Source organism: Neophocaena asiaeorientalis, unplaced genomic scaffold (genome assembly GCF_003031525.2).
Source record: "Neophocaena asiaeorientalis asiaeorientalis breed wild unplaced genomic scaffold, Neophocaena_asiaeorientalis_V1.1 scaffold771, whole genome shotgun sequence".
NCBI classification, from domain to species: Eukaryota; Metazoa; Chordata; class Mammalia; order Artiodactyla; family Phocoenidae; genus Neophocaena; species Neophocaena asiaeorientalis.
Genome location: NW_020171822.1, coordinates 133,042 through 146,448, shown reverse-complemented (window position 1 = coordinate 146,448; position 13,407 = coordinate 133,042). Strand labels below are relative to the sequence as shown.

Below are 13,407 nucleotides of genomic sequence, written 5' to 3'. Positions count from 1 at the left end.
GGGAGATTACACGCACAGAGGAGAAAACAACGTCGCCACGGAAGTAGAGGTTCGAGTGGTGCTGCCATGAGTCAAGGAATGCTGGCAGTCTCAACAAGGAGGAAGAGGCAAGAAACAGTCTCCCCTAGAGCCTCTAGAGGGAGTGTGGACCTGTTGACAACTTGATTTCAGCCCAGTGAAACTGATTTCAAACTTCTAGCCTCCAGAATTGTAAGAGAATAATAGCCTGTTATTTTAAGCCACCAAGTTTGTGGTAATTGCAACAGCCACAGTAAACTAATACAGTATTATTAACTAAAAAGTCACCTACAGCTGTCCAGTCCATGGCAGGCAATGTAAAAGAAGATGCAGAAATGGGAGTGGTTTTGTAATTAGACTTCATTGTTCCTGACCTTTCCTATGAAATATACAGAGATAACCTATATTACAGAGACATAGGTATTCACTTTTACCTTGCAAGCTAAAGAAATAAAAAGAACTTGGCAGAATATTTGACCTGAAAGATCTAAAGAGAGAAAAAGAGATTTTAAAATGCTGCTTATGCTTCTTTACTACCAATGGCATAAACTTCTGTGAGATCTACTCTCCTAAAAAAACCTTTAAATTGTATAAACACATTAGTTTTGGATCTCTTTTCTGACAATTCTCTTTAGAATGCTTCTTTATCAACTTATCACCTTCAAATTTTGGTAGACTGAGGATATTGCTAGTAAAATTTGTCAGTGGAGCAAAGACTTATCTAAGCCATCTATTCAAATTCTGTTTGCAGACTTCTATTTCAGGAATGTAATTAAAATCCATTACAGAAGCTTGAATTCTCACAGGATCTAATCTCTGCTGGCCAATCGCTTTTGTGAATTCCATTCCAATGCTATATTAACTACACGTTGCATTTAATTAAAACTCCTACTTTGTGGTCCTTCTCCTATGCTTTATGCCTTGATATTCCTAAGGTGAACCTGGCAGTCACTGCTTTGTATGTGCATCATGTGTATGTTTTGTACTTACAGGCAGTTCTACAGTGTAGAAAATTAGAGTTTGTGCCTTGAAATTCATAATGTCTGGGGGACTCTTTCCAGCAAATGTTGCCCCGTTGATGGAGGATCAGTAGCTCTAATATCTTGGTTCTCACCAAGCCACCTTCAAAACTACCCTATCCTGGGTGCTAGGGCAAAGTATGTTAGAACTGCAGGGCACAGTTGCCTGGGTGTTATACAGACAAAGACCCAGATAGTACAGCCATAGAGACAAGAACTCCTGTTGCCCATTGATTTAATTGTTGTATGTGGATACCAAAAATAGAAGCAGATTCCACCTCTCCTTTCGTGGCGTCCCACTAATGACATAATGATGGATCAAATGTTAAAACTTCCAGAGCTTAAAAATCCTGATTTCACAGTAATTGAGCTCCTTTAAAATTGTCATGACAGTGTGACACAATGACAAAGGAGGTGGTTGTGAGAGACACAAACCTAGCAGAACAGCAGCAGGCGAAAGAGAGAGGACTGCAGCCCATATGCCCAATACGTAGACACCATACATGGTAGGTGACTGGGCCAACACTCATGTGCACGAGGGGATCTGAATGTGAGATCTTTTAAAACATTAAATTATATACCATGATTTTCAGTGTTTGGATCATCTGGATCCTGACACCCTTATCTCATGAGTGCTGAAGCTTTATCATGACTTTTCATCTGTGGCCCAATGCATGCTGTTTATCTTCTGCGGCTGACTCTGCTTTGGGCTCGTGTTCAGTTTGTTCTAAACTGAAAATAAAATTACATTTAAACATAACTGCTCAGGGTCAGAGACTTGGTGGGTCGTAGGGAAAAGGGAGGTCCCTGAAGCCAGTCAGATCCTTCCATAATGCCACATTGCCTGCTTAAGAGGTGGGACATAGATTTATTCATGTAAGTTATTACTCACTAGAAAATTCAGAGGCAATACAAGGAGGCAGGTTGTCGGGTACAGTGATGTAATAATATTTTCTCAAATGATCATTGTAGCTGCTACCGCAGCTAATAATTACAATTAAACTTCCTTAATGAATATACCAGTAACATTGACTTTGTGGTTGAGCTGAAGCATATTGTTGTATTTTCTTTTTTTTTTTTTGCGGTACGCAGGCCTCTCACTGTTGTGGCCTCTCCCGTTGCGGAGCACAGGCTCCGGACGCGCAGGCTCAGCAGCCATGGCTCACGGGCCCAGCCGCTCTGCGGTACGTGGGATCCTCCCGAACCGGGTCACGAACCCGTGTCCCCTGCCTCGGCAGGCGGACTCTCAACCACTGCACCACCAGGGAAGCCCTGTTGTATTTTCTATAATGAAAATCTGTTAAATAAATTAATTGTGTAGACCAGACTATTGAGTGGAGAGGCTGTATTCAATCCCTTTAGAGGCGACAATTTACATATAATACGTAAACACTTGATATGCTAAATATAAGCGCTAAATCAGTATGCTGATGACAAAAATTTTTATCCTGGGCAATCCAATCCAAAAATTGGTTTCCTGGGCAAGGCATCACTAGTCCAATTACAGATGCTATTATATATATTCTTGAAAGCATGAAAATGTGTTTTGCTTTAGATCGAAATATTCCTGCTCTTCTCTAAATGAATATGCTGCTCTTACTTCAATGTACTTATTGAGTCTGACTATTTCTAAAGTAATAGAAATCTGGTCTAACCATGTCATTTTATGAGTCAGTACACTGAGGCTCAAGAGCTTCCATGATGGAAATATACATCATCTTGTGACAATCAGGCTACTGTCATAGACTTGAGCAGTTTCTTTCATACGAAGTCATTAGCACTTTCCTGCTGCTGCTGCCACTGTAAGCTACTACTTCTGCCATCTATTCCTCCCCCATCTATTTGGTTGGTATGGTCAATTGGCACCTGGCATGCATTTCAACCTCCTTCTCATGTGTATGCTGGGCTAAAAAGCTAAAAACTACAGGGGCTAAAAAGCTAAAAACTACATTCCCCAGTGGAAGTGAGGTAGAAGGCATCTTCCTGACGCTTCAGTGTTACCGCTGACAAGCACAATCCTGAAGACGAGAGGTTTATGCATCCATGATCTGGGGTCTAGTCAGCCTGGTGGGTGTCAAGAGGCTGTAGCCATGGAAACTAGATTTTAGCTATGCATCTGTAACAGGGAAGAGCTAAATCAGACTCCATGTTGGATCTGTTTCTTTGACTTTAACCTTTGTTTTGTTTTGTTTTTAAAATTTATTTAATTTTGGCTGTGTTGCGTCTCTGTTGCTGGGCACGGGCTTTCCCTAGTTGCGGAGAGCGGGGGCTACTCTTCGTTGTGGTGCGCGGGCTTCTCACTGTGGTGGCTTCTCTTGTTGTGGAGCACGGGCTCTAGGCACGCGGGCTTCAGTAGTTGTGGCACACGGGCTCAGTAATTGTGGCTTGTGGGCTCTAGAGCGCAGGCTCAGTAGGTGTGGCGCACTGGCTTAGTTGCTCCATTGCATGCGGTATCTTCCCGGACCAGGGCTCAAACCTGTGTGCCCTGTATTGGCAGGTGGATTCTTAACCACTGCCAGGGAAGTCCCTAACCTTTGCTTTTCGTTGCTTTTGTTATTGTAATCATACATAATGGCCTGCCTCTGGGAACCCTGCCCACCTGTGAGTGGCTGCAAGAAAAAAAGAAACTAACACATCCCCTCATCAAGACTGGTGATTCCAGGAGATGTTTTGCAAGACTGATGGACCTTTTCCTTTACTTCCTCACTGCCTCTCCCTCTCTGATTCTATAAAAGAAACTGGCATCCAGACCTAGATAAGATGGTTTTTCAGAGACACTAGTCTGTCATCTTCTCAGTCGGCCGGCTTTCCGAATAAAGTCGTATTCCTTGCCCCATCACCTCATCTCCGATTCATTGACCTGTCGTGCGGCGAGCAGAGCGAGCTTGGACTCGGTAACACATCCAGTCATTATAGCAGCAACTCCTGCTTTTCACCTTCTCCTTCACTGCATTATGCACTTTTCCCCCAGGAAAAAGTGGCCACTAGGACTTCCTCTCTCCCCACTTTAGCTACTCTGGGCTGCTCTAGGACAGCTGGAGGATCCAGGACTCTATGTCCACCTTGCCCCTTGCAGTCCCTGTAAATGAAAGCTGGTGGGGAGCCCTGGGAGTTTTAATTCTTTTCTTGCAAAAACAAACAAACAAACTTATCATTTCTGGAGAAAAAAAAATCTTCCTCATAGTATAAATTTGGATAGACAGCATAGGAAAAAAATATGGAGGCACTTGAAAACTTTTGTACTTGATCTGTAAGAAACGAGGAGCAATTAAATGCTTTTAGCGTGATGACGGTGGTGTTTTAGAAAGATAAGTCTAACAAGCATTAAAGGAGAAGAAGGTGGAATCAGGTAAGCTATCTATCTAGCAGGCTATTTTCGTAGAGACTTCGTTCATTCGTTCATTTGACCGACACTTATCGAGTTGTTATTCCCCAGGCTTTGTACCAGATGCGGAGGATACAGTTGAAGCAAGACTGACTCTGCCTTAGTGAAGTTTATAGTAATTAAGTGAGAACTGACAATCCAGCATAGTAAGTGCTAAATAGAGGATACTCTGAAAACACAACAAAGACAAGTAGAAAAAGCAACATTTAAGCTGACATCTGAAGGATGAGTCAGGAGTGACTCCACCGAAGGATGAGGCGAAGTGGCGGGAAGAACCATCCAGGCAGATTGAAAAGCACATTCAAAGGCTCAGAGGTGAGAGAAGAGAGCTTCTTTGAGGAACTGGAAGAAGTTCGGTATGTCTAGAGCCTCTGAGTTGGAGGGTAGAGAAGAGGAGGGGGAAATGGGGAAATATGAGATTGGAGAGAGAGAATGAAGCCTTGAAGGGCTTTCCAAGCCTGTTAAGAGGTTCAGGATTTCTCTAGGGAGCAACAGGCAGCTACTTAAGCAGAGCAGGGACATGATTACTTTTGCACTGTAGAAATTCATTCTGGTTGTCATATGGAAAATGGATCACAGGGGAGGAAACTGGAAGTTGAGAGACCAGCTGGGAGGTTGCTGCCCTAGGCCAGGAGCAAGACAACCATGGCCTAGATTAGGGCAGTGGCAGATGGCTGTGGAATGGACCCAAAACCCTTTTCAAAGAGGGATCTTCAAGACACCCCTTTGTACAGTTTCTCTAAAAAAATAATTTTAGTTTTTCAAATTGCATACGTAGAATTGTGGGCTTTGATACATCTCTCACTTGGCCATGTTGGGATGTCCTAACCACTGGACACTATTAACAGGCACCACCATACATTCAACGGCAGCTGTTAGAATGAATGGCTTTGGGCCACAGAGAATATAACCAATTCCTATAGGTAGTCGTGCAAAATTAAATCGATTTTGTGATGCCAAATGTCTTTCTCGGTTCTCCAACTGAATTCTTAGTTTCTAGAAGGCAAGGCTTGTGGTATGAGATGACCCTGGAGAGGAAGGAAGGAGTCAGCTCCTAGGGCCTTGTAAAACCCAGTAAGCACTTTTGTCTTTATCTGAAGAACAGTGGGAAACCGTGGAGGGATTCTAGGTAGGGAGTTGACAGAATCAGACATGCCTTTTTTTTTCACATTAAAAAAAACTTTTTAAACTTAAAAATTCCACTTACTCAAAGGTATAGAGAATAAGTATAAGAAACTGGCAGAAAACCATCCCTCCAGTTTTAACAGCTATTAACATTTACCACACTTGATTCATCTATCCCTTTTTTCCTTCTCTCTCTCCTTTTAGTTTTCATTTTCTTTTTGTTGTTTAGTTTTAATTTCATAATCATAAACTGAACTTTGCAATCCAGTTAAACTTGGAGGGGGATAAGGGAAATATGGAACCGAAAGAACTGCAGTGAGAGTGTTACCGAGCCCAGGTCCGCTGCTCGCCGCTTGAAAGCCAATTCTCAAGAGACAAGTGTTGGTAGGAAAGGAAAGGTTGCTTTATTTCGGAGGCTGGCAACCGGGGGTGGGGGGGGCGGGGGGTGCACACCTGTCCAAAGGCCGACTGCCCCCCTGACAATCAGGGGACAAGAGCTTTTATAGACAGAGAGAGGGGGCTACCTGCAGAAAAAATACAGTCAGCTCTGACAGTCATCTTGAAACTGGTCGTCAGTGGTCTGACCAGCATCATCTCGATCGTTTTAGGTACAGTGTTGTAGTTTATCTTATGACAGGGCCGAAAGCAAGCTCATCACACGAGATGAGTTGTGCCGAAGCACAGCAGTAGAGGGCTGCCGCTCGCTCAGGCAAAACAGCGCCGTCTGTCCTGCTGTGGTAGCTTTTATTAAAGCATTATCTAGGTTTACACCTTAAGACTTGTTTTCTTAACATTTCAGAAATGCCAAAGCAGCAACTATGTTTTTATCAATTACACAGGCAATAATTGGCTTTCTTGAAAACATGCCGTGCTTCGTCCTTGAGCGTAAAAGCAGCACAAAGCTCCCACCATTATTCTGATTATACTGAAGTAGCACAAGGACATTTCCTTGTGTTCCCACCATTCTGATTATACTGAGGACATCTCATGGATCAGTGCCCAAAGCACTCAATGCTTCTTCGCAGGCCCCCGGTTTGCCAGGGGGCGGGGGGCTCAAAGCATCCAGGACTGTTTGCAGTTCTGGCTTATTCGCATGCCCCCGGTTTGCTGGGGGGTGGGGCTCATGGGTCACGTCTCCTTTCCATGTCCTCAGTTATCCCACTACAGTACAGTTAATCTTCAGTTCCAGGATCGGTTTGTTCCCATTTCTTTGAGGCCAGTAAGAATTGTGGCAGCTGATGTCATGGCTACAGCCTGCTCATCATGTAGGTAAGTTCTTCCACTTGGTGGGGGTCTCAGTATCTATAAGGCAGCTCACAGGATACCGCTCAGAACATGATCTATAGCCCTTAAGGAGGAACTAAAGGTCCTTGACGTTGCTTAATGACTAAACTATTATTATTTGGTCTCCTTTGACTGTTTTCCTTTGTTTCTGCATTTTCTCACTTCTCTGATGAAACTTATTCTTTGGCTAAAGTTTTTCACAGGCAAAAGGCAGGCTGAGGACATGGAGGGGGGGCGGCAAGGACCATAGGGTCCTGCTCCTTTTCAAGAGCACAAAGATTATAGGATATTTTGAGCAGATGAGGTTGAAGGGGTGCTCTCCTGAGCTACAGAAGGAATGGTCTGGTGGTTAAGATAAAACACAAGTCAAATTTATTAGATTTGTCCACAGTCAGCAATGGTGATCTTCTTGCTGGTCTTGCAATTTCTGGACCCAGAGCGCTCCATGGCTTCCACAATATTCATGTGCTCCTTCACCTTGCCAAAGACCACATGTTTGCCATCCAAGCACTCAGTTTTGGCAGTGCAGATGAAAAACTGGGAACCATTTGTGTTGGGGCCAGCATTTGCCATGGACAAGATGCCAGGACTCGTATGCTTCAGGAGGAAATTCTCATCATCAAATTTCTCCCCATAGATGGACTTGCCACCAGTGCCATTATGGCATCTGAAGTCACCACCCTGGCACATAAATCCCGGAATTATTCTGTGAAAACAGGAACCTTTATAACCAAATCCTTTCTCCTCAGTGCTCAGAGCACGGAAGTTCTCTTCTGTCTTTGGAAATTTGTCTGCAAACAGCTCCAAGGAGATGCGGCCCAAGGGCTTGCCATCGATGGCGATGTTGAAGAACACGGTGGGGTTGACCATGACTGGGCGGGGCAGGAGGCTCAGGGGCAGCAGTGTCTGCAAGGTGTCTCTCTCTCTCACTTTTTAAAATGGAAATATTTAAAAATAAATCCCATACGTTATGACATTTTACCTCTGAAAACTTCAGTGTGCATATCTAATAAATAAGAACAATTTCTCGGGACCTCCCTTGTGGCACAGTGGTTAAGACTCCACCTGCCAATGCAGGGAACATGGGTTCAAGCTCTGGTCCGGGAAGATCCCACAGGCCGCGGAGCAACTAAGCCCGTGCGCCACAACTACTGAGCCTGCGCTCTAGAGCCTGTGAGCCACAACTACTGAAGCCCGCACACCTCGAGCCCGTGCTCCGCAACGAGAAGCCACCGCAGTGAGAAGCTCACACCGCAACAAAGAGTAGCCCCCGTTCGCCGCAACTAGAGAAAGGCCGCACGCAGCAACGGAGACCCAACACAGCCATAAATAAATAAATAAATAAAAGGAAGCTGTCAAACTGTTTGCCAAAGTCATACATCTCCATCATTTGTATATAAGAATTTTTCAAAAAATAAACCACAATTTCTCAAGTGACCACAATACCATTATCACATCTAATAAAATTAACAATAATTCCTTAACATCATCTAATACCTACTCTATATTCCCCAATAGTCTAAAAAAAATGCCTTTTGTTACCGTTGGTTTTTTGGAATTAGGATCTAAATAAGGTCCACACATTGTGTTCATTAGGCCTTTTACTATTTTTTTAAATTCATCTAATTTATTATTTTATTTTATTTATTTATTTTGGCTGCGCTGGGTCTCCGTTGCTGTGCGTGGGCTTTTCTCTGGTTGCTGCGAGCGGGGGCTACTCTTCATTGCGGTGCGTGGGCTTCCCATTGAGGTGGCTTCCCTTATTGAGGAGAACGGGCTCTAGGCACGCGGGCTTCAGTGATTGTGGCACGTGGGCTTCAGTAGTTGTGGCTCACGGGCTCTAGAGCGCAGGTTCAGTAGTTGTGGTGCATGGGCTTAGTTGCTCTACGGCATGTGGGATCTTCCCGGACCAGGGCTCAAACCCGTGTCCCCTGCGCTGGCAGGTGGATTCTTAACCACTGCGCCACCAGGGAAGCCCTATTAAGGGCTTTTAAATCTCTTTTACTTTACAACAGTCTTCGCTCCCTCTTCTTGTTTCATGCCTTGACTTTTGGAGGAAACCAGGTGAGTTGTCTCATGGAATATTTAACCCTCTGAATTAGTCTGGTTACTTCCTCATTATGTGTTTAATTTGTTCCTCTATCCCTCATATTTCCTCTAAAGTAGAAGTTAGATCTAAAGGCTCGATTGGATTAAGGCTCAATGGTTTAGAGAACACAGCATTTCATAGGCAATTCTATGTACTTCATCTTGATCACATCAAGATGCATAAAATGTCTGTCATCCCTCTTTTAGACTGAACACTGGGTTCAGGTGATGACAGTCTGATCCATCCATTGTAAAGATGCTTGTCCTTTACAGTGAGTGATCAGTGACGTGATACTTTGGTCTCCTGATATCGTCTAGTTCCACGGCCGCCTTTCCTGTAATGGTTTTATCACCCCTTGATGATTATTTTCTGTATCAGTTATTTCATTAGGCGTGTCAAAAGTGGAGATTTTATAATTCTGTCATTCCTCTTGTGCTTATTAGCTGTAATTCTTCTGTGGGGAACTTTTTTCCATCAATTAGGACTATTTAGCAATCCTAAAACAGGATTATTATTCTTAATAAAGACTAATCCTTTCCCCTTCACTACCAGTTTTCAAAGCAAGGTGTTGATGACCGAGCTACTTCCAATGGCAACTAGTAAGTCTATTTGTTTGTTTTGGCTTTCTCTTTTCATATTATCAATTCGAACTCATGGATTTTACACACTCAATGTGTTTTAATCCATTCTATCATTATGTTTTATGCCCAAATTGTCTCCTTTTAGGCCAATGGGGACCACTCAAGGTGGTTCCTGCTTCTTTTTTTTTTTCTTCCTGTTTCCTTCTGACAGACTTCTTAGTCTTTGATAGCTTCCTTGCTACCTGGCAGGAAAAGGGTTATCTCATGCATTTCATGCCGCTGACCTGGAATCAGCCATTTCTCCATGGAGTCCTGGTTCCTTTTAATGGAGAGTGGCATTTAAAGACCAGAGTCTGAGTGGTAAGAGTAGATTTGCTTTTGAGTAGATCACTTAGACTTCATTGAGAAGAACAGGAATCTAGGAGGACAGAGTGGATATATGGGGACCAGCTAGGAAGCTATTGCAGTAGCCAAGGTCAGATGGCTTGGATGAGGGAGGTAGTGCTGGAGATAGGGTGAAGTGGATGGACTTAAAAACTATTAAGGAGGTGCAATTGACAAGGCTTAGTGAAGGATTGGAAATGGTGGATGACAGAGAGGGAGACACCAAGGTTGACTCGTAGCTTTCTGGTTGATTGATTTCTGGGAATCAATTGATAGACTTGATACTCAGAGCACTGGTAGGATCAATTGATTCTTTCAACTCCAATTGAAAAAATAAAAATGGTAGATTGATATTTTCATGGAGAAAAAAGAATGTTGGAGAAGACCCGGTATGTGTGGGAAGATCATAAATTCAGTTTAAGGCCTGATGAGTTTGAAGAGCCTTTGAGTCATGCAAGAGATGTCAAGTAGAAGGTGAATACAGATGTCTGGCACTCACAAGAGAGGCCTGGAATGAGCATAAAAATGTGTGTGTAAGTCATCTATGCATAAGTGGTAATCTTTTTTCTTAAACTCTGGTTCTTTATATATTATGGAAATTAATTATGTGACTGTAATTTGTGTTACAAATATTTTGTACTAGTCTTTAAACCTTTAGTGTCTTTTAAAATGGGACAGAACGTTTAGTTATTACTTAGTCAAAATTATGAATATTTCCCTTGATGGTTTGTGAACTCTTTTCTTCCTCAGGATGAACAACTCTGCATCAGGTTTACAAACATGTTCCCATATGTATACTTTTACTATTTTCAGAGATTTTTATTTTTACAGTTACACCCTCAATCCATCTGGAATTCCTTTTTGTTTATCGTGTGGAGTAGGAGTCCTTTTTTCCCCCAATGGATAGCTAATCATTCCAACACTTCTGACCAGGCTGTCCTTTGAAATACCACCTTTATCGTATGCTAACTTTTCACATATATGAGTATATTTCCAAACTCCTTATCCTGTTTCATTGATTTGGTTTCTTCATCAGTACCTTGTTGTAGAGAACATTTTGATAACTGGTAAAGTGTTATCTCTAGTTGGGTATTATTAAATTCTAGTTCTGAGATTTAACCCTCTTCTTTTGTTAAAGAATCCACAAGGTCCGTTCTCTGCTTGCATTTGTCATTACAAAATCTCATTGTACACATTATAGTTCCCAGGTTTACTGGAAATTTTCCTTTATATTTTAGGTTCAGAAAGGATTATAATCTTAGCATCAGTCTTTCTTAAATCACACCACACTGGTGTATCCTGGGATACTTTCTGTCAGCCAACCCTCCCCATGGGGGTCTAGATTCTGGTGAATTTCTAATAGTATTCATTTCTTTTTGATCTTGGGTCTATGTTTAGGAGTCTTTCTATGTTAATTTTGACTGCTCTCTAGCCATCCATTAAGTACCTCCTTTAGACTAGGAAACTGAGTTATCTCAGCCTTTTCGTATTTAATTGAATGCCATCAAATGTTAGCTTTGCTTTCATTCTGACAGGTGGGCAAACTCTTACCATTATTAGAATTTAAGCAGCAAAAGAGCACAGAGGAGAATGTCTAACTTTTCAGCAACTTTTAGGTTGCTTTTAGAAAAATGTTTTTCACTGCTCCCAGACCATTAAGAAAGTATTTGTGTGAGTGAAGGTTTTGTGTGAAGCTAACTTTGTAGCTAGGAAAGGAGGGGTAGCTTGATTGCTATGGCTTGCCTAATGCATATTTTTTAACTAGAGAAATGAAATATAACATCTTTTAACTTGAAAAGAAAAAGAGCATGACATTAATCTGATCAAGATGTGACTAGTAAACGTTTTCACTGTTCATCAAAATCCTTATCATTTAAACTATTATAAGGATTTTTTTAATGTGAAAAATACAACACAAATTAGTTATACAAATAGCCTTTGTCAGAAGGCCTTCCAGCCTGGAGTCTGCCACATGTACAGGATTTTGAAACCGATTAGACTTAAGTCCTTTTACAAAAAGAGCTTAAAAAAAAAACACCACTCATCTACATCCTGATGAGACAAGTCATTTGCGTGTTCGCTGAGTGTCTCATAAAGCCCCAAACTCACCTTGCCCACCCTTACAAAACTCTATGATATATTTGTACATTTTTCCCCTCAGTCCTTTATAGGGGCTATAGCGACTTCTTTGTCTCTTGCCCGAAATTTTCTCTCCTGAAAACTCCAGTTCATCTATCAAGATCCAGTTCAAATGTCACCTCCTCTGAGAAGCCTACTTTTATTTTCCCAGGCAGAATTAGTCACTTTTCTCATAGTAGACCTTCCTTACTTCTGTAGGTATCAGTTTACCGGCCTTTCAAAACTCAGAGTTCCTCAGCACCAAACAATATTCCATGGTAGTTGTGCTCAATAAATGGAATGAATGAAGGAATAGTAAAAGCTGAGGCTTTCTTATCTTTCTCTTCTTGATATTCCAGTCCTTATTCTTTTCCTTAATATGCTCTCAGAATTTTTTCAATAATAATAATAATGTCTTGTTTTTTATAGTGTTTTATATTTTCTCAAGTAGTGTCATCTGTTTCTTTTCAGCCTTTCAACTATCTTTGGATGGGTAGGTGGATCCCCCCCACCTCATTTTTATCGATGAGGAAACCGAGACCCAGAAATGCCAATGCCGTATGACTGCCCAATCAGTAAGAGAATCAGAAATGGATCCTGGGTTTTCTGATAACTAGTCTAATGTTTTTTTCCACGATATGACACTTTTTCTACAATATCTTCTATTCTCCAGAGATTTAGTTGAGTTAAACTACAAAAACATGCAAGGCAAATAGCATTTTAATGTGAAACTTTGAAAACTTTCCTTTAAATAGGGAAAAAGACAAAAATGATTATTCTTACCACTTCTAATTCATCATTCTTGAATGTCTTAAATATTGCACAATTTAAAATTTATTAAAAGAATAGTTTAAAAAGCAGAGTCTACTCTTAAATCTCTAACTTTGTATTTTCTTTAATTCCTGCTCTGAGCAATAGTATTTGTTTTGATCTGAAAAAGAACCCACAAATCTTGATTTTTTTTTTACTGGTACTCTACATACATAAATTACACTGGCATGCTTCATACATTTTTGGATGAACTATGTCTCTTTATAACATCCACATGAAAAGTTTTCTGAATTACATAAAGAGAGAAAGCAGTACCAAAATATGTTCTTGATTATTAGCCATTTCTTGAACTGGTGCAAGCAAATGCATGAATGTTCCAAAATTATTCAGCTATTGATTTGGAACTTGGCAAATATTGTTCCACATAATTGGTGTTCCCAGAATTTCTTCCTTTGTTCCTCTTTTCTTCTTCAAATATGTGTTCTCCTTGGATGATCCCAGCTCTTCCTACGGCTTCACCTTCGAGGTGCCAGCTTACAACTGCCAGCATTTTAACTCTATCTGTGATCAAAGTTCTTCACTAAGAATTCTCTCAAGCTACTTGATACTTCTTCCTTGATATCTCAGTTAAAC

General features: G+C 41.5%; 1 pseudogene; it reads right to left on the bottom strand.

Annotated features, from left to right (window-relative positions):
- Nucleotides 1–7,206: 7,206 nt before the first annotated feature.
- LOC112395972 (peptidyl-prolyl cis-trans isomerase A pseudogene) lies at nt 7,207–7,701 on the bottom strand (annotated as a pseudogene).
- Nucleotides 7,702–13,407: the final 5,706 nt, after the last annotated feature.